This window comes from Canis lupus, chromosome 26 (genome assembly GCF_048164855.1).
Source record: "Canis lupus baileyi chromosome 26, mCanLup2.hap1, whole genome shotgun sequence".
In the NCBI taxonomy this organism is placed as follows: domain Eukaryota; kingdom Metazoa; phylum Chordata; class Mammalia; order Carnivora; family Canidae; genus Canis; species Canis lupus.
In genome coordinates this window covers 18,397,592-18,419,104 of record NC_132863.1, presented here as the reverse complement: position 1 = coordinate 18,419,104, position 21,513 = coordinate 18,397,592, and the positions used below count along the sequence as shown (strand labels likewise).

Sequence of the window (21,513 nt, the reverse complement as noted above, 5' to 3'; positions counted from 1 at the left end):
TCTGTGTCTCTCATGAATAAATAAAACTGTAAAAAAATAATTTATACAGTTATGGTCTCATGGATATTTACATTACATTTGATATTTACATTATTTACATTATATTTGATATTTACATTACATTACATTAATCCAATACTACTTTATTTCTTTACTCACATTCTTCTGCTTTGCATTGGGAGATCTTCAGTTGGTTCCTGTGTCCCTCTGATGCATTCCCATCAATGTTTTTTTATTGTTGTTGAGTTTTCGTTTTTCAGCATTTCCTTTGAGGCACTACAAGATGCTCCAGACTCATCTCGTATATTTCCTTCCCTGGTCCTAGAATCAGTCATTTCTCTAAGAAGCTCTATTTCCTTTAATGGAGAATGGTAATAGAAACCAAGGTCTGGGATCCAGGGGTGCTAGTTGCTACTGGGTTTCACTTCTTGTAGTTACATACACCTCAAGGGAATACATGTGTGTCTACTAACCCATATATATGCACATCTATAAACGTTTCTATGTAATCCTCTGTAGCTATGTTAAGTAAATGCAAATTCATCTGATGTCTCCAACTCTAATCCATTAGACATGGATCATTCTATTCTTCTAATCCCCTTTCTTATCTATAATTTTCACTCCACAAACAAGAAATTTGGCTCCTACCTTTTGCCATCCATTTGTTTAATTGTATGATTCCAATATACATATATATCAGTGTCAGAATTGTTAATCTGTAGTCCCATAAAAAACTTCATCAACTCGAGTACAGTGCTTGTGTGCAATTCCTTTTATCTTCAGTGTTACAGACTCCACTCATTTCCTTTTATTTTTTTTGAAATAATTTTATTTATTCGTGAGAGACACAGAGAGAGAGGGAGAAATGTAGGCAAAGGGAGAAGCAGGCTCCCCACGGAGAGCCTGATGAGGAACTCGATCCCAGGACCCTGGGATCACGCCCTGAGCAGAAGGCAGATGCTCAACCACTGAGCCACCCAGGCACCCCCAGACTCCACTCATTTCCAGAGTTACTTAGGTCAGCATCATTTCTCCTAGCCACTTCAGTGATATTGGAAATTGTAATTTTCCAAAGTTTTTTTTTTAATATTTTATTTATTTATTTGAGAGAGAGCAAGTGGGGAGAGAGAGAGGGACAAGCAGTGCACTCAGAGCTCTGCACTGAGCATGGAGCCAGATGCAGGGCTCAATCTCAGGACCCTGAGATTATGAGCTGAACTAAAATCAAGATTCGGGCACTTAACCAACCAAGCCACCCAGGTGCCCCAGAGATTGTCATTTTTGAACCAATAATTAAACACTTGGACACTATATCAATAATAAAGGAATGTCCTATGATTAAATATAAATTATATTTTATTTTTCACTGGCTTGGGAAAAAGAAAGTTGTAGAAAAAGATAAAAAGATCAATTTTTTGAGATAAATAAAAGCTCTAATATAAATTATCACCAGTAAGCTTTTCATACATATATTTTTGACCTATTTTTTTTATCAGGTGTGTCCAATATTGTTGATGCCACCTACCAAATGTAATTCACTTTGGCTCCTGTCATCAAGGAAGATTTTCTCCTCTCTACTACTGCGTTTGAACCTATACATGATTTTTTCCTGAGAAATAAACTTTAGGATCTTGAACCACACCAAGCCTTGACCCCAGGCTGAAATGAGCCATACTAGTTTCTTATTAGGCTAAATCCTCTTTGTGCATATCCATTTTTTAAAAATTTACAAATTAAACTGTTTCCCTCACCTTGACACCTCTATGTCTGTGTCTGCCTCTACCTCTATAACACACACTTACTCAAATCCTATTGAACCCCAGACAGCAAGAGACTATAGTCTGAACAAAAACAAATTATGTTGAAGGTGTAGGGCATATATCATGGCTACAGGAAGGTCAAACTTCAGGAATGCTTAGCTCCAAACAGTGAAAGCAAAGAGATAAATATGTCAACTTGAAAATGTCCCTTTCCTTGACTAACCGTTTTTTTTTTTTTTTTGATAGTGCAGAAAATTTGAGGTTAAATAAAGATATTTTTGAAAATAACTCCTGTGTTCCTAAAACACGAACGAGGCAGGACAGACATGACAGTGACCTGCATCATTGCAAAGGGAATTTCTGAGGCAGTTTTAATGAAGTGGCAATTTTGCAGACAATGTAGAATTCAAAAACACTAAGGAGATGTTAGGCACCAACATGCCACGCATGTAAAACAGCATCTGGCAGTTTCCCGTTTGAGGACTCCTGTGCCAGCATTTCACTTAGATAAGAAAAAAAAAAAAAAAGTCTTTTTTCAGCAATCTTCTTACATGCTTTAATTTGACACTATCTGAAAGTGATACTTAAGTTGTGGTAAATCACATTTAATTTAATTGCAGCAGTCTGCTTGCTATTATTTTACTATTGCTTCTTTTCTCTCTAAGCTCTCCAAGACCCCGTGGAAAATAAAATAGCCCTTAATTGAAATGCTTCCCTGCTGGATGACTTTTTGCCCATCTAGGTCAATTATTCTGACCTATGCTAAAGCAGGAGCAGTCATATTTGAAGATCATGGAAAGCTAAAAAATACAACTCAGCTCTCAGAACTCGGCATTTGCCTGTTTTTATCTCACTTGCTCCAGTGTAACTTCCTTGAGAGTCTAGATCTTGTCTGGCCCTGTATCCACAGCACCGTTTCTCTGCCTCGGTAATGTCTGAGTAATGAGTTCATAAAGTGCCTGCTAACTGTGAGGCTCTGGGCTAGGGCCTGGGGATACAGATAGAGAAGACCCAGACCCTACCCTCTGGGAGGCTAGAGGGAGGGAGGACAAGTGAATCGGTGGTCACAAGACACGGTTGCCAGGCTACAGATGCGTCTGTGTACTGAGAAACTTTGTGCTGGATACTGGCTTGTCCTTCATATTCATTATCACTCTTTCCACAGCAGCTCCATGATGCAAGAGGAGAGAAGGAGACCGGGGTCCACATGAGTTAGTGAATTCTCAGGGTTTCATAGCTACTTGGTGGTCAAGTTGGGATTAACAGCTGGGTCCCTCCAGACCATGACAGAGGTTGCCATGGAGGTGCAGAGAAGAAGGGAATGGAAATCACTGTGGGGGCAGCCCCGGTGGCTCAGCGGTTTAGCACCGCCTGCAGCCCAGGGCCTGATCCTGGAGACCCAGGATCGAGTCCCACGTCGGGCTCCCTGCATGGAGCCTGCTTCTCTCCCTCTGCCTGTGTCTCTGCCTCTCTCTCTCTCTGTGTCTCTCATGAATAAATAAAAACCTTAAAAAAAAAATCACTGTGAATGGAGATAGGATGGGGGGAGGGCAATTGGCAAGGCAGAGTATGCACCCCAGAAATGGTGAGGAATCAAAATATTTTATGTATAATGATTAATTCTGGAAATAACCTTCAATACCTGAAGCAACTTCCTTCACTCGAGAGACTGGCAGACCGTCACTGAGATCCCGCTCAAATATCTCTAGGGACAGGAGCCTATCTCCTCATGGGGCAGGGAGCCCTTGGCACATTCTGACCACACCATCTGCTCCACTGGGGAATCATTAATCAAAATGACGTTATAAAGAGGAAGGAAGAAGCTCCTATTTGTCGGAGTATATAGGTATATAAAATTCTTAACAAAGGCTCAGAGAAATAAGATATTCTAGATACTACCACTCAAAATGCTATGCCATGAGGAGTTGGCAGGGTCCAGAGAAAGACTTTGTGTGGATGTCTGCCTGGAAAAAACAATGGATGTTGAAATTTAGTTCAAGAAAGAAAAAAGAGGATACTTCAAATGATGTCAAACCGAGCCTTTCCATTTGTGTGGGCCAAAATTAGCTTGTTGAGAAAGAAGTGCCAGGTGGTCTATGACATTCAGGGTATTGGTAGCCTGAGAGTAAGGTAGAAATCATATGTGACAACACCCACCAGGGCAGAGCTGCACACAGTGTGGGTCAGCAGGCTAGGACTCACTTTCTAATCTTCCGGCTCCTATTTTCCTCATCTGCATAATGAGGAATTTGCTACAGATCTTGCTAATGTCCTAGAGTGGGTTCTAATTTTATTTTACATTGTTTGTTGCAAAAAAATTACCTTTTTTCCTCTAGATCTGATATAGCTTCCTGGATGGAGAAGCATTTTCCTTTAGGCATGTTTTCTAGGAGTCTCTGGATCTAATGCAGTCTGGAACATTCAGCTAAGAATCTTCTAAACACTTTAGTCCCTTTCATGGGTCCATGGTTTGGGCCACCTTCAAGAAACAATTTCACCATTCTCCAGCCAAGCTTGGAGATGGGAGTTTGTAGAGAAACGAAAATCTGGGCTATAGGGGTCTCTGGAGACTGCACCTGAGGTCCAGCTATGCTCTGAAGCACTGAGAAGAGGGGTTTGCTCTATGCTGTTCTCAGAGCTGGGTCCCAGTTTGAGGAAGCAACTGGAGCCTCTTCCCTCTTTCATTAGGCCCATTTGCATCCCTTCCAACCTTTGGTTTCTCCCTCTCCACCACACACTCAATCCATCACCATCATATTGCTTAATTTTTCCACCACAGAAGCTATGGGTGAAGGATATTTTCTGGGTGGCTAGAAAATTCTGCATTTGACCATATCTTGGGTCGTCTTTGGTTGCGTGCTGGACGTGGCATTTGTAAAATATTTGTTGAAACAATTTAAGGCCAAGGATAATATTCCCTTCTTCCGAAGAGGATTTGATTTGCCTTTGCAAAGGACCTTGGGGAACACGCCACCTAAGATCGTTAATTCATGTACAAACTCTTTACAAAGCAGCATAGAAATAGTTCAATATTTTAACAATAGGGGTGTATAGTTGTCTCCTAAATGATTATCAGCCTTGACTGTCACCACTACTTAGAAAGGTGAAGTTCTTGTTAATATGGCCATGTAACACATTGCCCCCAAATGTAGGATTTAAAATCACCACCACCACCACCAGTGATTATCTTTCATAGTTTCAGTGAGCTAGTTCAGAAGCAGCTCAGCTGGGTGACTCAAAGTCAAGGTCCCTCGCAATGCTGCAGTTATATGTCTCCTAGGGCTAAAAACCCCACTTCAAAGAGGCTTCACAGCCAAGGTTGGCAAATTGGTACTGGCTATTGGCTGGAAGTATCAGTTCTTCTCCACGTGGGTGAGAGCAACTTGAGTGTTCTCACTAGGTGATAGCTGGCTTCCCCCGAAAGAGTGATCCAGGAGGTCAAGGCAGAAGCCACAATGCCTTTTGTGACCTCGCTTCAAAATTCATACACTGTCATGTCCACAATGTTCTATTGGTCCCCTAGCACCAGCCTTGATTCAATATATGGGGGGAACTGGCAAGGACATGAATACCAAAGGTAGGATCACCATGGGCTGTGGCGGAGAATGACTACCACATGTGGGGATTAGGGCTCCCATCCAGGTCCATCCGATGGCAATGCCCTTGACCTCACTGTGCTGCCCTCCTCAAGCATTCTCTTTGAATTTGGGGGTCCTTCTGAAAGGGAGATTACCTAAAGCCTGCAACAGCATGGAGTAGATAAGCTGATTATATTAGGAATGCCGTGAGAGAGGTGGAGAAGCCTGGATCCTTGGGCCTGGTATAAGGGGAGAGAAACAGGGGACACTGAGCAGAAGACAGGCCTAAGGAGCAGAGCTGGGAGGGGCCAGTTTACGGCCACCCACTGCGCATTTTGCTTTTGCTGATCCTGACATCGGCTGTCAGAAAGTCTCTGTGGGTGAACCTTCGAGCACTCTTTTATACCATTAACAATCCTCCTGCAAAGTGTCCATTTGATGGGTTTGGATTTTCTTTGTGACAGGTTTCTAGAAGACACATTGACTTGTTCCTGCCCTCCTCCCCCAACACCGTTCCCCCTTGAAAGTCTGCAGCCTACCCAGTTAACCTGGGCCTCAGGAAACTGTTCATGTCGCTCCCGCAGGGTCTGTGGAACAGAGTCTCAGCTGGAAACAAGGCAGTGAGCAGCTTGATGTTTTTTCTCCTTTTCTTCCAGTTTATTCTATATTGCCATTTAATAAGTGTCTCTTTGGGGGTATCTCTATGCCCATTATTTAAACTCTGAAAACTGAAGCCCTGTGGCTTTCACAGGAAATAACCGTTGAGTCACTGTGGTGAGATATACAAATATTGTTCTAAATTCTTATCACAATGACCACTGGGATCATTTTTCACAGAACATAATTTTCATTATTTTGAAAGACAGGCCTTGAGTTGGGATCTAGAAAGAGGAGCTCTTTCCTTGGAGGTTTAAGCTTTCATCACTAGGTTTTTCCTACTCACATTTCCTTCTTTCCATACTCCTTTGTACGGCCTCCCTTCGTTTCTTCCACGTTATTGCTAACATTACTAATAAGACCTTGGGACTCCTAGCTTGACAAGTAAATAACTGTTTACCTGCTTCTATCATTATTTTCAGCCAGGTCATTATTTGTACAAATAACCTCATTTAAGGCAAGTCCTAACTCAGTAGAGAGGACAAACATCATCCCATTTTACAGATGAGGAAGACAAAGCCCCATAGATCCGTGTCTCTCTAGGGCTGCTTAGATCAGAGCAGGGCCTGGTACCTCCCCTACAGTGTGCTGCCCTCCCTTAGGATCATTCTGCCCCACCTGGGCCTGGAAAACCTAAGACTCTCTATGCCCGCATGTCTTTAGCTATGGAAAGTTCTGTTGGGGTGGGGGGTGGGAACTGCCTTAGGCCAGTTCCGTTCTGAGGTGTTCCGAGAGTCTGGTGGACTCTGTTATCTTAAAAATAACTATAAATCTTTTTTCCTTTACAGTTAAAAGAATAGGTAAAAAAAAAAAAAAAAAAAGAATAGGTCAAACACAGGATTATGGAGAACAATTTAAGAACCAACCAGATTTATCGGAGTTGACATTTTGCTACAGATGGTTGAGGTCTGCCTGCCTCTTCTGAAATAGAATGCTACAGAAACAATTCCTTCTCTCCTTCCTCCTTGTGGTCTCCTTTCCAAGGCTGCCCCCATCCTGAATGGTGCCTCATGCATTTGCATGTCACTCTACTGTTACGCACAAGAACGCATCTTATATTACAGCCATCATCATCTCTGTGCTTTGGAAGAACTTGTGTGAATAGTTTTCTCCTGCATGTGCCCATTTGAGGCTCACTTCTGAAGGATGCCCCGGACTGCTTCGGCTCTCCTGAATGTTTCACTCCTCTGGTTGGGCCTGGATCATCTCACGAAGAATACGGGGAGCATCCAGGACATTAGCAGTTCCTACTGCAGCAAGGGCTGCAGGCTTGCACAGTGCCGGTGACTGCGATTCCCGGAGAGAGGCAGAAAGCAGGGACTAACCTCGTGCGTGGTCTGAGTTGCATGCACACCTACCGCCCAGGAGGGTTCCGAGAGCTCACGTCCCCCCACAGCCTGGAACTGGAGTCCAGCCATTTCACAGAAGGAAACCAGGCCCAGAGAAGAGAATGATTTTCTTAAGGCCACACTTCCAGACATTGGTAAAGCAGGGACCAGACAAGACAGCTCAGGACTCAGCACCACCGTGGCCCCAGCGCCCTGGTGGGGTTTTTCCTGCCCTGTTCATCCAGCAAACAGGCCACCATCAATTTGGTGATTTTCTTGCCTCTGCTCTCCCAGCAAACTGTGACCGCCCACGCCTGACACCGGCGGCCGCCGGGACTCCCGCGCCTCCCGCCTCTGGGTGAGTTGGCTCGGAGCGCCCTCCCGCGGCCGGCAGGGAGCAGCATTCTGATTCCCGATCGGAGCTGCAAAGCCGTTGCAGCCAAAGAGCTGGGGTCGAGCGAGGCCCTTCCACCGTGAGTGCTCCCCGGTGCACGCTCTGTACAGGACACATTCACTTGTCCTTGCATCCCCAGAAGCACTGGCTCCCAGCCGACAGTCTCTGGGTGTGCCAGGCACCCTGTGACTGGAGCTGCTGCAACCCCAGGGAAGGAGACGTGGCTCTTGCCTGGAGCAGTTTAACGTTTACTGGGTTCTCAAGAGAGGCACCCCGGGGGCCGCCAGCCGCAGAGCCAGAGCGGCCAATGCCGACCCACAGAGGCCTGGGGGCTACAGAGAAGGCAAGAAGGCAGTGTCCGCCACGGAGAGGCGGCCACAGAGATTTGGGAGGCCCCTCCGGGGAAGCCAGTGTCTGAGTGCTCAAGGAGAAATGAATTTCCATTGTGGGAGGGGACAGACCTGGCCTCCCTTCCGCTTTCCCCTTCTCCAGGGCCTTCTCCTCGTTCCCTTCCTCCTGACTCATCCATCAACTGCCCCAGTTGTTCTCCAAAGCGCCACTAGGCAAAATGTCCACGTGCCAGGGAGTTGGGCCTCTTCTGATAGATGTGCCCTCTCTGCCCCCTGCCATGCCTTCCATGGTATCTCACGCCCTCCCACCTGGATGCCTGAATCCTGCACCGGCCTGTGTGCTGTAGAAATCAATAGGGAGGCACCCGGGCTGCAGGGAATTAGGTAATTAATCCAAGGCAGCCTGATGGAGGAGTCCTATTGCGGGTGGAGGGGGTGGTAGGCAAAAAGTACCTGTCCAGAGGCGGGTTCCATTCATCCGAAATGTTTGGGATGTGGGTGGGGAGCTTGGGAGAAGGCTGAAGCACAGGGTGTTTGGTGAGGAGCACCTCTCTCTCCTCCAGGGTTCGTTTTCATGGGGACAATGTCACAGTCATCTGCAACTGTCATCTAGTTTCCAGGCAAAAGACAGGAAGGTAGCAGAATTGTCTTGAATCTCATCTTGACTCTGGTTGGCCCCAGCTGGATCATCTTGGGCAAATCACTTCACCTCTCTGAGGCTCAGTTTCCTTGTCTGTTAAGTGGACACGCTGCTTTATAAGGTGATCGTGAAGATTGGGGAAGATAGTACCTACTACCTCCCTAATGCAGAGCCTTGGCAAAGGAGAACTGTTATTAAGAGAAGCTCCCCGATTATTTGAAACACGTTTGATCTATTTGGATTCGTTACTGAAATCCACAATGCCTGATAGGTAGCTCACCTAGAGAATCACAGGGCATTAGTAGGAAAAAATGTAGTTCCCGAATTTGTAGCATGCTCGGGCTGCTATAACAAAATACCATATACTGAATGGCTTAAACAATAGAAATTTATGTCTCACAGTTCTGGGGATGCAAAGTCCAAGATCTAGGTCCAGGAGGGTTTGTTGATGGTGAGGGATCTCTTCCTGGCTTGTAGAGGCCAACTCTTCACCATGTCAGGGATGCAAAGAGAGGGAGAGAGGAGCTCCCTGGTGTTTCTTCTTCTGAGGGTACTAATCCCATCACAAGACCTTCACCCTCAAACTTCACCTAAAACTATCTCCCAAAGGTTCCTACTCCTAAAACTATCAGTGGGGGCTAGGGCTTTACCCTATGAATTTTGAAGGACATAACTCATTGTCACCTCCAGCCCAAGCCTTGGCATCCCCTGAGGTGCCCCCATGCCACCCTGGGCTTCTGGGAACAGGGAAATGGGACTTGGAGACTATTATTCTGAGATCTTCCTGACCTTCCTCAGCAGCTAAGTACCATCTTTTAGGTCTAAGATGGTGATCGTTAAGAGCTGGGTAATTACTGGGCACCCTATCCTGACAAAGGTGAACATGTTTTCAGGAACTTGGACTCATTAGACCTCACAACAAGACTTCGCTAAAGTGGCTCTGAGCACTACAGGGCCACACAGAGGAGAGCAGATGGGGCCGAGGCTCCAGAAAGTCGCTGAGCCAGTGGTTAGCCCCAACATTCCCCTTCAGGCTAGTCTGTCTCCCGTTCCACCTCCCTCTCAGGCCCTCCAGGCTCTGAGGGTCTGTCCCTCCACAGGCAGCTGCTGGCCAGTCGCCCAGGGGCCATGCCGCTCACCGGTCAGCATCACCGCCGGCAGTTGGCTCCCTGGAGACAGTCAGTTAAACCGACAAAGCCTCTGTCAGACTCCGCAGGGCGTCGCGCCATCTGCCGCTCCAGGCTCAGCCAGGAGAGCAGTTCCTGGAACGTTCGGGCTCAGGGAGGCGGCCAACAGTCACAGGGTCGGCCCCGCAGGGACAGGGCATATACACGGGTTGCCCTGGGCCTGCAGACGCGCAGGTCCCTTGCTGCTGGCGGTGGCCAGAGGAGGAGGTGAGGATGGGGGAGCCGCCATCTGCCCAGTAAGAGGTGACAGCGCGCAGCGGGGCTGGGCAGGCTGACAGGCCTCCGGGCTCAGGCCCACCTCCGGGGGCTGGACTCCCTCCTGCGCCCCGCTCCAGGCCTCCTTGAGAGCACACCGGGGACAGGCTGGGACCCGGGGGAGGTGGGGGCTGGGGCTCGGACCCAGGGATTAGGCCAGGATCCTGGGATCCCACCTGTCGGGGTGGACACGGAGCCGACAGTTTCCCGGGCTGCTCAGAAGAATCGGATCCCGGGCACTCAGCTCACGGGGACGTTTCTGCTCAGCGCGTGCCCACAAACGCGTGGCCGTAAGTGTGCATTCACGGGGTGGCAGACACGCCGACCACGCCCCCTTCGGACACCGCCCTCCTCCTCCCTGCAGCCCCAGAGCAGAAGGAGGCCGCTGGAGTGGCTGGCTGCTGACCCGCTCCTGGGGACGAGGACGGGAGGCCAGCCCCCTCCCCCGCACCCCCCCCCCAGCTCGGCCAGGCCAGGACAGAGCCCCAGCTCACCAGCTGCCGCAGGGACACGGCCACACCCGGGGCCACACCCGGAGCCGGAGCCGGAGCCGGAGCCGGAGCCCGAGCCCGAGCCGGGCTGAGCAGCCGGGCTGAGAGGTCAGAGCAGGTGACGGGGCCCAAGGACCCGCTCACCACCTGCACACACTCCCGGGCTCCTGCAGGTTCCCAGCACCTTCCTCCAGGCTCCTCCGAGGTCTCTAGTGCACAGGGAAGGCCTGAAGCAGCCCCCGAGCTCCTCCCCCTGCAGACAGGCAGCCCCTTCGGCTCTCACCCCCTTCTCCCCCCTATAAAACCCTGATCTCCACCTTCCCAGGCTCGCCCCACGCTGTACAGCCTCCCCACCTGCCCACCTGGGCTCTGGCCCTGCACGTCCAACAGGAAGGAGGTCCCTGGCTTTCCTGCCCCGTAGGGACCCAGAGTCATGGAAACGAGGCGAAATTTCCATGACCCTGTTGACGGTGACATTATTTTGTATATGCCCCCCACGCTTGACAACAGCCTCTAAGCAGACACACCAGTCAGCAGGTCGTCCTCAGAGCCGAGCTTGTGCTCGCTGCTGATTCTGCGCCAGCTGGTGTTTGACCGTGCTGCGGGCGTCAAGTGGTCAGACTCCCGGAAGGACCGCCAGGTGGAGAGATGCCGGAGGCCGGGCCCACGGGACCCTGCGCGCATCCCCGGCCCTGGCCACCCTGCCGGGGCCGGGAGGAAACCCGGGGCTGGCCGCGAGGCCTGCCCTCCCCCCACCCGCCCTGTCCACCCCGGCCTCCCGCTCTGAGCAGGACACGAGGCACACGGTTCTGAGAACCGACAGGCAGTGAGGACGATCAAAGCGCTTGGGCCTTTCACTCTCTCCTTTTGCCATTTCCAGGCCGGCGTGGACCGGGGTTGCGAGCTGATGCAGCGGCCGCAGGTGGCCCCGTGGGCGGCTTCCTCCCCCCACAGCATGACCCAAGCCCCTCCCGTCCCCTCAGGTTCACTTTTCCGCCTGGACGGAGCCTGGGAGAGCACAGGTGCCTCCCCGCGGCCCCACTGGGGCCAGGACAGGCCTCGGCGGACCCTGGAGGGACTCTGCGCCCCTGGCTTCCCGGGCCCCTTGTGCCCCGCGGGGCTCCCTCTCGCTGCCCTCCTGGTCTCGGCCCTCACGTCTGCCAGGCCAGGGCCTGGACTCAGAGGCCTGGAGCCTGCCCGCAGCCTCCGCCGGGCCAGCTGGGTCCGCGTCCTCGCCTCTCGGGCCTCCGCCTGCGCCGCCTCCTGAGTGGCCCCGGGAGAGCCTGAGAGCAGGGCAGACAGCGGGAGGGGCAGCCCAGGGACAGGACTCACCGGGGACTGCCCCCCGGGCTGCGGGCAAGGGTGAGCGCCGCGTGGTGCCTTTGCTGCGCCCCCCCCGGAGCCACCTGGAGAACCTACCCCACCAACGACTGTGCAGGGATCGGGCCAGCACCTGGGGCTCTGCGCCAGGGCCGCTCCTCACTGGGATTCGCTGCCAAGAGACACGCGGAGCACCGCGGCCTCCCAGACCTTGGCCATCCGTGCACACCTCAGGCCTCCATCCAGGGGCTCAGTGAGGCCAAGGCCAGAGCTTGCTCAGCAGCCACCCAGGGAGCCACGTTTCATTCCCTCTGGACTTCCCACGCCCGAGGCCTGTGGACGTGGCTAGTGGGGCCACTTCCCGAGGAGGACTCTCTAGGTGAGGTGATTGGTGCTCCTTTCGGGTGTGTTTCCCATTACTGAAAACAAACGTATGTGACTGTTTCGGGTACCCTCACCTTGTAATCATGTTATCACCTGGGGGGCGGGGAGTGAAGTCCCAAGTTCAATGCTAAGCCCGTGTCTCTCTGGAGAAGGGAAGGAGGTCCTTGCAGGTGGGACATGATTGGGGGCACCGGGGACCTCGCCAGGGTTGGTGCGTGCGTGGCCCAAGCCTGAATTTGGGTTTGAGGACCTCTCTCTGGAAGGGTTTCATGACCAGATGGTCCTGGAGATGGCAGCACGGGTTTCGGTCTTCAAAGCATTTCTCTTACTGGGCCATGACTCTTCTCGTTTATTCTCTGTTCTCTTCCGTTCCGTCGTCTTTGGGGCTCATTTGCTGGTTGTTCACAGGGTGTTACAGAGTAATCCCCTTCCAGGGACCCCTATGCCCTGAGAGCTTATGCTGGCCTCCTCCCATTCTTTCTGGTATCTGCTCCTTTGGAGGGGCCATGCTGTTGTTTTCTAAAGATTCCCTGCTGGCTTTTCCTTTTTTCATAATCTGATCATCTTTAACACTCTCCCTTTTTATTGTCCCTGTTTTTTTCTGGTGACATTTTTTTGAGTTTTTACCAGATCCATCATTGATCCCCTGTTATCGTTGGCTTACAGTTTCAAAAGAAAAATATGGTCATAATGGGCTCCGCTGAGACTTCAAAAAAATAAACCTGGTATAGGTCTGTGAGCTTGGATTGGGTCGCCAGTACCAATCCAATCTTTATCCTCCTGTCTGTAGCTTAATCTTCTAAGGTTATGGTGACAGTTTAGTGTTTTGGTTCCAAAGGGCCAAACGAGTCAGAGCTGGCATAGGCACTTCCTGTAGAAGACTCGTTTTCTCATGTCCTTTCATATTTTCCAGGAAAAATGGACTTCATTTATTTCACTTACTGATGTTTCAATTCCTTTCTTGTAAGTGCCTTGCTGATTAGGGAGTGTCACTAAGTAGTTGTCATCCAAGGTCCAAGGAATGGCCAGTGAGACGTGAACCTCCCCTATAGGGGGTTTGTTACTGGTTTGTTGGGCTTTACAGGCAGTGACCTGCCACCTTCCTCATCCCTATAGTGTCTCATCATCTTGAAGTAGCCATTCCCCCCAGCTATGTCCCACTGCCCCAGTGGTACCAGGTGGACTCATAAATAAGAGCTGAGTTTGTAGGATGTCAGAAAGAAATGTGGCAGAAGAAGTGCAGGGACTGGAGAATCTCTGTGCCCAGACTTCTTTATGTCTTGTCCCCAGGGGTTTTATCTCCTCTCAGTGATGACCTGGCCACAGCCAGCTCCTACTGTAATTGGATCTCAGTGAGACCTTTGCATCCCCCCATTCCTTCCCACTGTGACTCATCCACAGTCACCTCCCTGATCTGCTTGCTCTCTGAGTCCATGCTGCAGAGGGAACCATCCTGACATTGTTCCTTGTCTTCTTTCATCTTGGCCTGTCTCCCACTGCATCCTACCTGTTCACTGTTCCCTATGGAGTCAGAAATGTCCCATGCTTTAGAGGTTAAAAAAAAAAAAGGATTCAGAAAGAGTGGTCTTCACAAGTTGAGGTAAGACCTCATTCCAGAGCTTAGTAATACTGGGCAGCCTCCCGGGAATTCCTGATGTCCTGATTTATTCCTGTCCTTATGAGACAGGATAAGCAGGAGGCCCAAGGAGGGTTGTCCCAGCCTGCCTCCTCGGAAGTCCTGCCCAGTGCACCTGGCCTGAGGTTTCCATGGTGATGGTAAATAAACTTTACCTGTTGCCTCTTCCATTATTGCCATGTCTCATCTCATTCTATTCCATAAGGAATGTCCAAATGTCATTAACAGAATTGGGGAATGGAGCCCAAAGGTGAGGGGCCAAACTCTGGAAGTGGCTGTATTAGAGTCAGAACAGAGGCTGGAGGCTTGGAGGCTCGGAAGTTCTGGGTTCAAGGTCTCCCACCTTGGCAGGAGACCAGTAGTGCCCAGGGGGATTGGGGGCCAAGTTTATACTGGGAAACAAGATTATAGACATGGTCTGAGTAATGATATTTATGTGGTCCCAGCACACACAGCTGGATCTGGCTGGATCGAAGCCTGGATGCTAGAAAGTTGTCTGAGAACAGGGCAGACATGTGGATCAATGTGGGATCTCCCAGGCCCAGAGGCCCAGACATTGCAATGGGGACAGTGCCAAGGGGACTCCAACATGGGGTAGGGACAGGCTGCTTTGTATAAATTTTCAAAATCCAAGTGACAAATTCACAGTTTAAAAGGCTTTACAAGTGCACAAGTAGCTTTACAAGTGCACAAAGAACTTCCTCTTCCTCTCCCCACTGTCTGTCCTCAGACCGAAGCGCTGTCCTTTGAGCTTGTATTTTTAAAAAAGACCTCCTTTGGCTCTCTTTTCATCTCATCGTTTACCCTTGATATTTCTTCCTTAGTCTCTTGTATCTCTACATTTGCCTCTTGCTTTTGGAGATGACTGCTTTATTAGCCTTATAAACTGCTTTATTAATTTGATTGAAAATGTTTGGTCATACTATTCATTTGCCTGTGAACAACATTTTTTTTTGTGAATGATTTTCTCATCCTTTTTCTCATCTTTGATTCAATTTGTGCTCATCCTATTTAGATAACTCATTTAAATGAGTTTAATTTAGTTGTACTCAATTTTTGTAAAGGTTTCATGTGGGCTATGTCTCAAGCTCCAGTATACTTCCTTGTGTCTCGAGGTTTTGTGTGTGGTTATTTTTACCCATCCGAAGGAGAATGAAATGCATCATATATATGAGGGGTTTTATAATTGTATAGTAAACTGTAGTGAGTACTAATAACCTATGTGTCCAACTCTCAGCTTAAGAAATAAACCGCCAATATCTGATGTCCTCTCTGTGCCCCCAAACATTGTATCTCCCTCCTTATACCCAAGGTACCACTATCCTGAATATTGTTTATTAGTCACTCACTTTTCTTTATAATTGTACTACATTTTTGTTATATTCGCAGAATTCATTAACTGTGTTTATATGCCCTAGAACATTATATATAAATGATTTTAGTCTGTATGTCTCTAATGTAGTGGTTGAGTGTCTGCCTTAGCTCAGGACATAATCCTGGGGTCCTGGGATCAAGTCCCACATCGGGCTCCCTGCATGGAGCCTGCTTCTCCCTCTGCCTGTGTCTCTACCTCTCTCTATGTGTCTATCATGAATAAATACATAAAATATTTAATAATAAATAAATAAACAAATAAAACATCATGGTCTGAAACTATGCAGTGGAATAATCCCAATCTTTAAGAAAAAAAAAAACCCTCAGCCATTCCATCTTTCAGTTAGGGAGCCCACTTCTGGGTGATGAAGTATGTAGTCAAAAGTTAGTTCCATGGGCAGGAGCCCATTGCTGAATGTCCTTTTTGTGAAATGAGCTCTTTGATCAGACATGACAGTGGATTGATTGTTGTAATGGTGGAGAAGTCATCCTGTAAGTCTGCAGATGGTGTTGCTGGCAGAAGTAGTGTAGCAAGGAAGGCATATCCATTGTCCTTCAGGGTCACCCCATAATGTCACAGCTGGCCGCCTATGTATTACAGCTTCTTGTGCAAATCCAGCTGTAAACCATATTCAAGTGTTTTCCTCAGCCAGGTGGTCATAAAGAACACGTCATGAGGCCATAGGCATGGGTTGAAGGAGAGGACCAATGCAACGGGTTCATGTCAAAGGAGTCCGAGCCACCTGCTCATTCCATGTACTCATATTTCCCCAACTTCCTCAAACTTCATCTCTTATAGGCCATTTCCATTGATGATAAATGCTTCTGCACATGCGCATCCTTATGGCTACATGTGTTTGTGGTGGGAAACTCAGGCCACGGGATTACATGATGTGCTAGAGTCAGGTGTTCAGTATCTTCAGGTCCAGTAGCAAGCCAGAAGCTTCTCTCAAAAGAATTATATGTCCAAAAGGACACAGATTTCTTCTAAAATCTTAGAGATGGAGCTGTCATTCCCCTAGTCAAGCTTGTGAGAAGCTCCATACATCAATTATAGCTAGCCCAAACACTTTGGGAATATATTATTGGATCTACTGGATAATTATACAGCAGTTTGTATGACAGACTGAACTTACTGCAGAGCCTTCTCTTTCTCTGGTCCTAACTGAAACAGGTAGGCTTATCAGTGTCTCTATAGATGGGTCAAAAAAAAATGTACACACATATGTGATACGGATTGCCTCCAGAATCCAAAAAGGGCCACCAAGAGTTGTGTCCCTTTGTTCATGATGGATGGTACAAGGTGCAGAAACTTACTTTTGCTTTGGAGGACATCTCTGCATGCTACAGACTACTGCGCCCCCAGAAACTTCACTCCAGTGACAAACTCTTGAATTTTCATGACCTGTGTCTTCTACAGTGTGGTTCACTTGTCCTACTAAAGGCATCTAAAATACTTGCTACTTCCTGCTCACCAAATCCTATCAGCATAATGGCAGTATAATGGATCAGTGTTACATTTTGTAAAATGTCAAGAAATCAGTATCTCTGTATTCTAGACCATGACAGAAAACAGAATAGGCCTACTTAGCCCTGTGACAACACTGTGAAGGTATACTGTTAGCACTGCTAGGTAAAAAACAAACTTGCTGGTAGGTCTTGCAAGTTGATGTGAAGGAAAATGTTTTAACCTGGTCAGTAGCTGCATATCAAGTTCCAGGGGCCATGTGCACTTGCTCCAGTAAAATTTTTATATCTGAGCTTGCAATCAGTGAGTCCCTACCTGATTAAGTTAATGATAACCAGTCATTAACTGCATAGGCCAAACTGGTGAGATCAGGTCTTGGACTGTGGCATTAGCCTGTACAATTCCCTGAGTGATGCTGTTTGGCTTTGAGTTTTCAGTTTTACTTCTTGGTAGAGAGCAGAAGTTGCAGGGCCTTTCATGTGTCAAGCATACACGAGTCCTTTGGCTTGTTAATATACAAAAGCCACTTTTAGATTTGGCCAGTGTATTACGTACATAGCCAATGAAAGGAAGAGTAGCCTAAAGTCCTAGCTCCATGTGGTTCCTGTACACACACACAAGACACAGAAATAAAAGGAGCCAGATGGCTGAAACAAGGGTAGGGAACACCCATTACTGAGGAGCTGATTATAAACTGCCTATAAGAATTTCTACATTCTGTGACTCTATTCTGAGAGGGGTGGAGCAGAAAGCCTCAGCCCTCATAAGAACCCAAGAGGCAATGGTGGTAGAAAACGGCCCAGAGCACCTCCTCACAGATATCCCATCCTTCCGTGTTCCAGGGAGAACACAAGGTGTTCTGCTAAGGGTCAGATTACCTGTGATTCAAGCCTTTGCTTGTAAGGTTTATGTGGATTATATACAAGGTTGCTAGGGTGCCAAGGTCAAGCCATCTCTCTACATGTCCACACCCTTGGCTTTTTATATATCCCACTAAGAATTCTCAGTAGCCCATCCCATCACATGCTGTAGGCAATTGCACTAATAGGGACTTAGATCCAATCTGTTATTTGTTTTGGGAAACACTGAACGGGAATGTCTACACTGTCACTCCCATCAGTGTCTTAGGCCTATTTGGAAGATGGTCCACAGCCAGATACTCCATCTGGGCCAATCCAGTTAATATGACATTAACCCAGATGCAGCACGAGGTGTTGGCAACCCCCTCACCCCACTAACTGGCCAGCAGGAGATCCAGAGCTATGTGATTGTCCATTACTACTCGTGCTACAGCATTTAGAAGTCAGTATTCAATGAGAAATGTACAAAAAAAGTAACAATAATGTCAGTGTCCATAAAGTTGATCTCGTACTGCTTTTTCAAGTGGAAGTTATTTCTTCCCGGAGTCAGTGGCCATTGGGAGGTTTCTGACCAAGAGTCTATGTTGGCCAGCAGTTGAGAGTAATGGTGGCAGTCTGGGTTATGTTGGCTAAATGCCCTGTGGACAAGGCTCAAAGTGAGATTATGCTCCTCCCTCCACACCTGATATCCTAGGGTCTAAAGTGTTCTCTTCCCACTAACTGAGGTTGGCCCTCTCCTTCCACAGCCAGGAGAGCTGTATGCTCAGTTCCTGCAGTTGTCACTCAGTTATGTTGGCCCGGCTTCTCGTGTCTTACCCACACCATACACTCAGACCAGCCCTGATGTGCTCAACAGTTTTTTCTTATATTCTTTGTACTATCCTAGAAACTCTCACCACCTGATATGTGGGTCATGCCAAGACCACTTTTGGGAGTTCTCACCTTGTATTTCTGATCATTATCATATACATAATTGCCTAAATTCAGCAAGTATAGCTAGACAGCAAGAGAAACACTGGATTAGAGTCACCCACCCCTTGCCTCTTTTCTACTCTTGAAATTCCAGGAGCTCAGTTTCCAAAATGTAAGCATGAGTGGTAGAGTAAGAAGGCTTAATTATGTGGTTTGGGAACCTTATGACCATTCTGGGCCTTCGGGGTGTCCCAACCTGACCAATAGTCTACTTAAAGGGAGGAGGTACCATTTCAGGGAATTCCTTCATTTAGAACCAAAGTGCCTATATGAAGCATAAGCTCCACTGGGAGCAGAGCCTCAGCTATCAGTGCTCTTGATCAATTTCTCATTTCGGAGGGGCCCATTCCATCCTTTAAGGGCACCTGCTACCTGGCAGTACAGGTCAGGTCAGCTTGTGGATTCCAATGACGTGCATCCTCAAAGGCTCCTTTCTCCTTGGTATCCATATGGGTCACAAACAAAGGTTGCGGGGTGGTGGTGGTGGTGGTGGTGGTGGTGGTGTGTGTGTGTGTCTTGTACACTATGCTGCCATAATGTTTGTCCCCATAGAAGATGAAACATCTTCACCCAGTTCTCCCTCCACGTGGCAATTGCCCACAAGTCAGCAAAAATGTACAAGGTGCATTTTGGGGAGTGTTTCTGCGGGCTAGCATCACTGTCTACACCTCCCTGCATTGAGCAAAGGGCCCTTTTCCATGTGGTTTTGAGTTTTCTTTGGGTGTAACCCATCAGCCTTAGCTGATCCATTGGCAAGCCAGGGTCAGATATCCTCAGGAAACTCGGTGTAGTGAAGCCCCAAGAAGCCCAATGCGCAGACACAGACCCTGCATCTGAGACAGACGTATTTGGTGGATGAATGGGCGATTTGCACATACTGTGAGATGCCATCAAGGCCTGGTTCACTTTCCTGAATATACCATTTCCTCTAGTAATGGAGGTCTGTTGGGCAATAGTCACTTTGTTGGTATTCTCCTTTCTGACTCATCTCAAGCTAATAACACTTGCCATTACTTTGGTAGCCTTTTAGTGTCCACCAGAGTGGACATATTTAAAGTTTTAATTCCTTAATTAAGGAAGCAGATGAATGACAACACTAATGAAGATATGAGAAATTAGGATTTATACAATTGGAGGAAAACTTGCTAAATACAAAACATTACTGTACCAAAGTACAATAAAACTGAAAACTTCAGGGTTTGACATCTTTGCCAGATACAAAAATCACAACTTACCAGTTTTCTATAAGTTCACCTATACTTGTTATAAAACATCTATAGGGGCACCTAGGTGGCTCAGTCAGTTAAAGGTCTGACTCTTGATTTTGGCTCAAGTCATGATCTGAAGATTGAGCCCTGAGTCCTACTGACCGCTGAACCTGCTTAGATTCTTTCCCTCCCAGGGTGCCTGGGTGACTCAGTGATTGAGCATCTGCCTTCGGCTCGGGACGTGATACTGGGGTCCTGGGATCGAGTCCCACATTGGGCTCCTTGCAGGGAGCCTCAATCTCCCTCTGCCTCTGTGTGTCTCTCATGAATAAAATCTTTGAAAAAAATTCTCTCCCTCTCCCCGTTCCTCCTCACTCTCCTATGTGCTCTCAAAAAACCCCCCAAAAAAACTCATCTATAAAACTTCATTATGAAACCAATCATTAATAAGTGACATCCCTGAACAAGTTAGATGATTTCAGGAGGCGTGATAAAAATGTTCTTACAAAGCTATTTGAAGATCATGTGATCATTTTTTTGCTTTATTTCAAAGTTTTAGGTAATTTTGCTAAACGGTTTTTTTTTTCTTTTAAGATTTGAGAGATGGAGAACGAGTAACAGGGAGGGTCAGAGGAGAGGGAGAAGGCTCCTCATTGAGAGGGATCCTGACACAGGGCTCCATCCCAGAACACTGGGATCATGACCTAAGCAGAAGGTAGACACTTAACCAACTGAGCCACCCAGGTGCCTCCTATAGTAGTTTAATTTTGAATACTTCTCAAAACACCTGTACTGGAGACATGTGTGAGCATGTTCAAAGCAGCGTTGTTTGAATTAGCAAAACTCAAGTGTCCACAGAGAGAATCCTAGAAACATAAAATACAGTCATTACAGCAGAGTATTACCCAGCAGTTAAAATGAAGTATGGCTACATAATTCCTAGATGGAATCATATTAATATAACTGTGTCCTTCTGGTAGATGGAGTAACATGTGACCTCCTGCTATTGTGTTACAGATCCAGTTCTTCCCAAGGCCTCATGGTCGGCAAAGAATTCCTCACCTCTGGATTTCAAGCTAAGCCATAGGACTCACTTTGGCCACTGGGATGTTGGTGAGTGAGACACAAGCTAACTGTAAAATTGTCCTTGCCTGGTTGGGCTTCTTCTCTTGTGCACCTGCCTTTGGCCCCATGAAGAGAATGTCCAGCCCAGGTGGCTCAGCGGTTTAGCGCTGCCTTCAGCTGAGGGCATGATTCTGGAGAATCCCATGTCAGGCTTCCTGCAAGGAGCCTGCTTCTCCCTCTGCCTGTGTCTCTGCCTCTCTCTCTCTCTCTCTCTCTTTCATGAATAAATAAAATCTAAAAAAAAAAAAAGAAAAAAAAAAGAAAAAAGAAAAAAAGAGAGAGAGAATGCCCAGGATAGACACTGGCCCTCGGGGAGTGAGATATGCATGGAGCAGGCCTGGAGCCAAAACACAGGCCAGCTGAATCCAGCCCCCCAACCAACCCCTAGATATGTGTATGAGAAATAACCACCAATTGTTGCATGAATTTTGGAACTGTTATACACTATTGGATAGTCATTGACTCAAGAAGACACATGGTGTAAAAATATTTTTTCAAGAACATGTGAAGCAGGGGCACCTGGGTG

General features: G+C 47.8%; 2 long non-coding RNA genes across 9 annotated transcripts in view; one reads left to right on the top strand and one right to left on the bottom strand.

Annotated features, from left to right (window-relative positions):
* Positions 1-1,963: 1,963 nt before the first annotated feature.
* On the bottom strand, positions 1,964-10,586 carry LOC140618138 (uncharacterized). The gene is made up of 2 exons (XR_012018344.1): positions 9,847-10,586; positions 1,964-9,193 (listed from the first exon to the last, which is right to left on the bottom strand). It is a non-coding gene; the product is annotated as an uncharacterized lncRNA (long non-coding RNA).
* LOC140618136 (uncharacterized) overlaps positions 5,262-21,513 on the top strand; it is a 43,973-nt gene continuing 27,721 nt past the window's right edge. For 3 of the 8 annotated variants that reach the window (XR_012018343.1, XR_012018342.1, XR_012018341.1), the window contains exons 1-5: positions 5,262-5,337; positions 5,803-5,958; positions 6,784-7,796; positions 8,631-12,339; positions 20,880-20,975. This is a non-coding gene — a long non-coding RNA (uncharacterized lncRNA). Of the gene's footprint in view, positions 5,338-5,802; positions 5,959-6,783; positions 8,452-8,630; positions 13,957-20,879; positions 20,991-21,513 lie in introns of those variants that run through there. The other 5 variants (XR_012018340.1, XR_012018339.1, XR_012018337.1 and 2 more) reach the window with 5 other exon arrangements.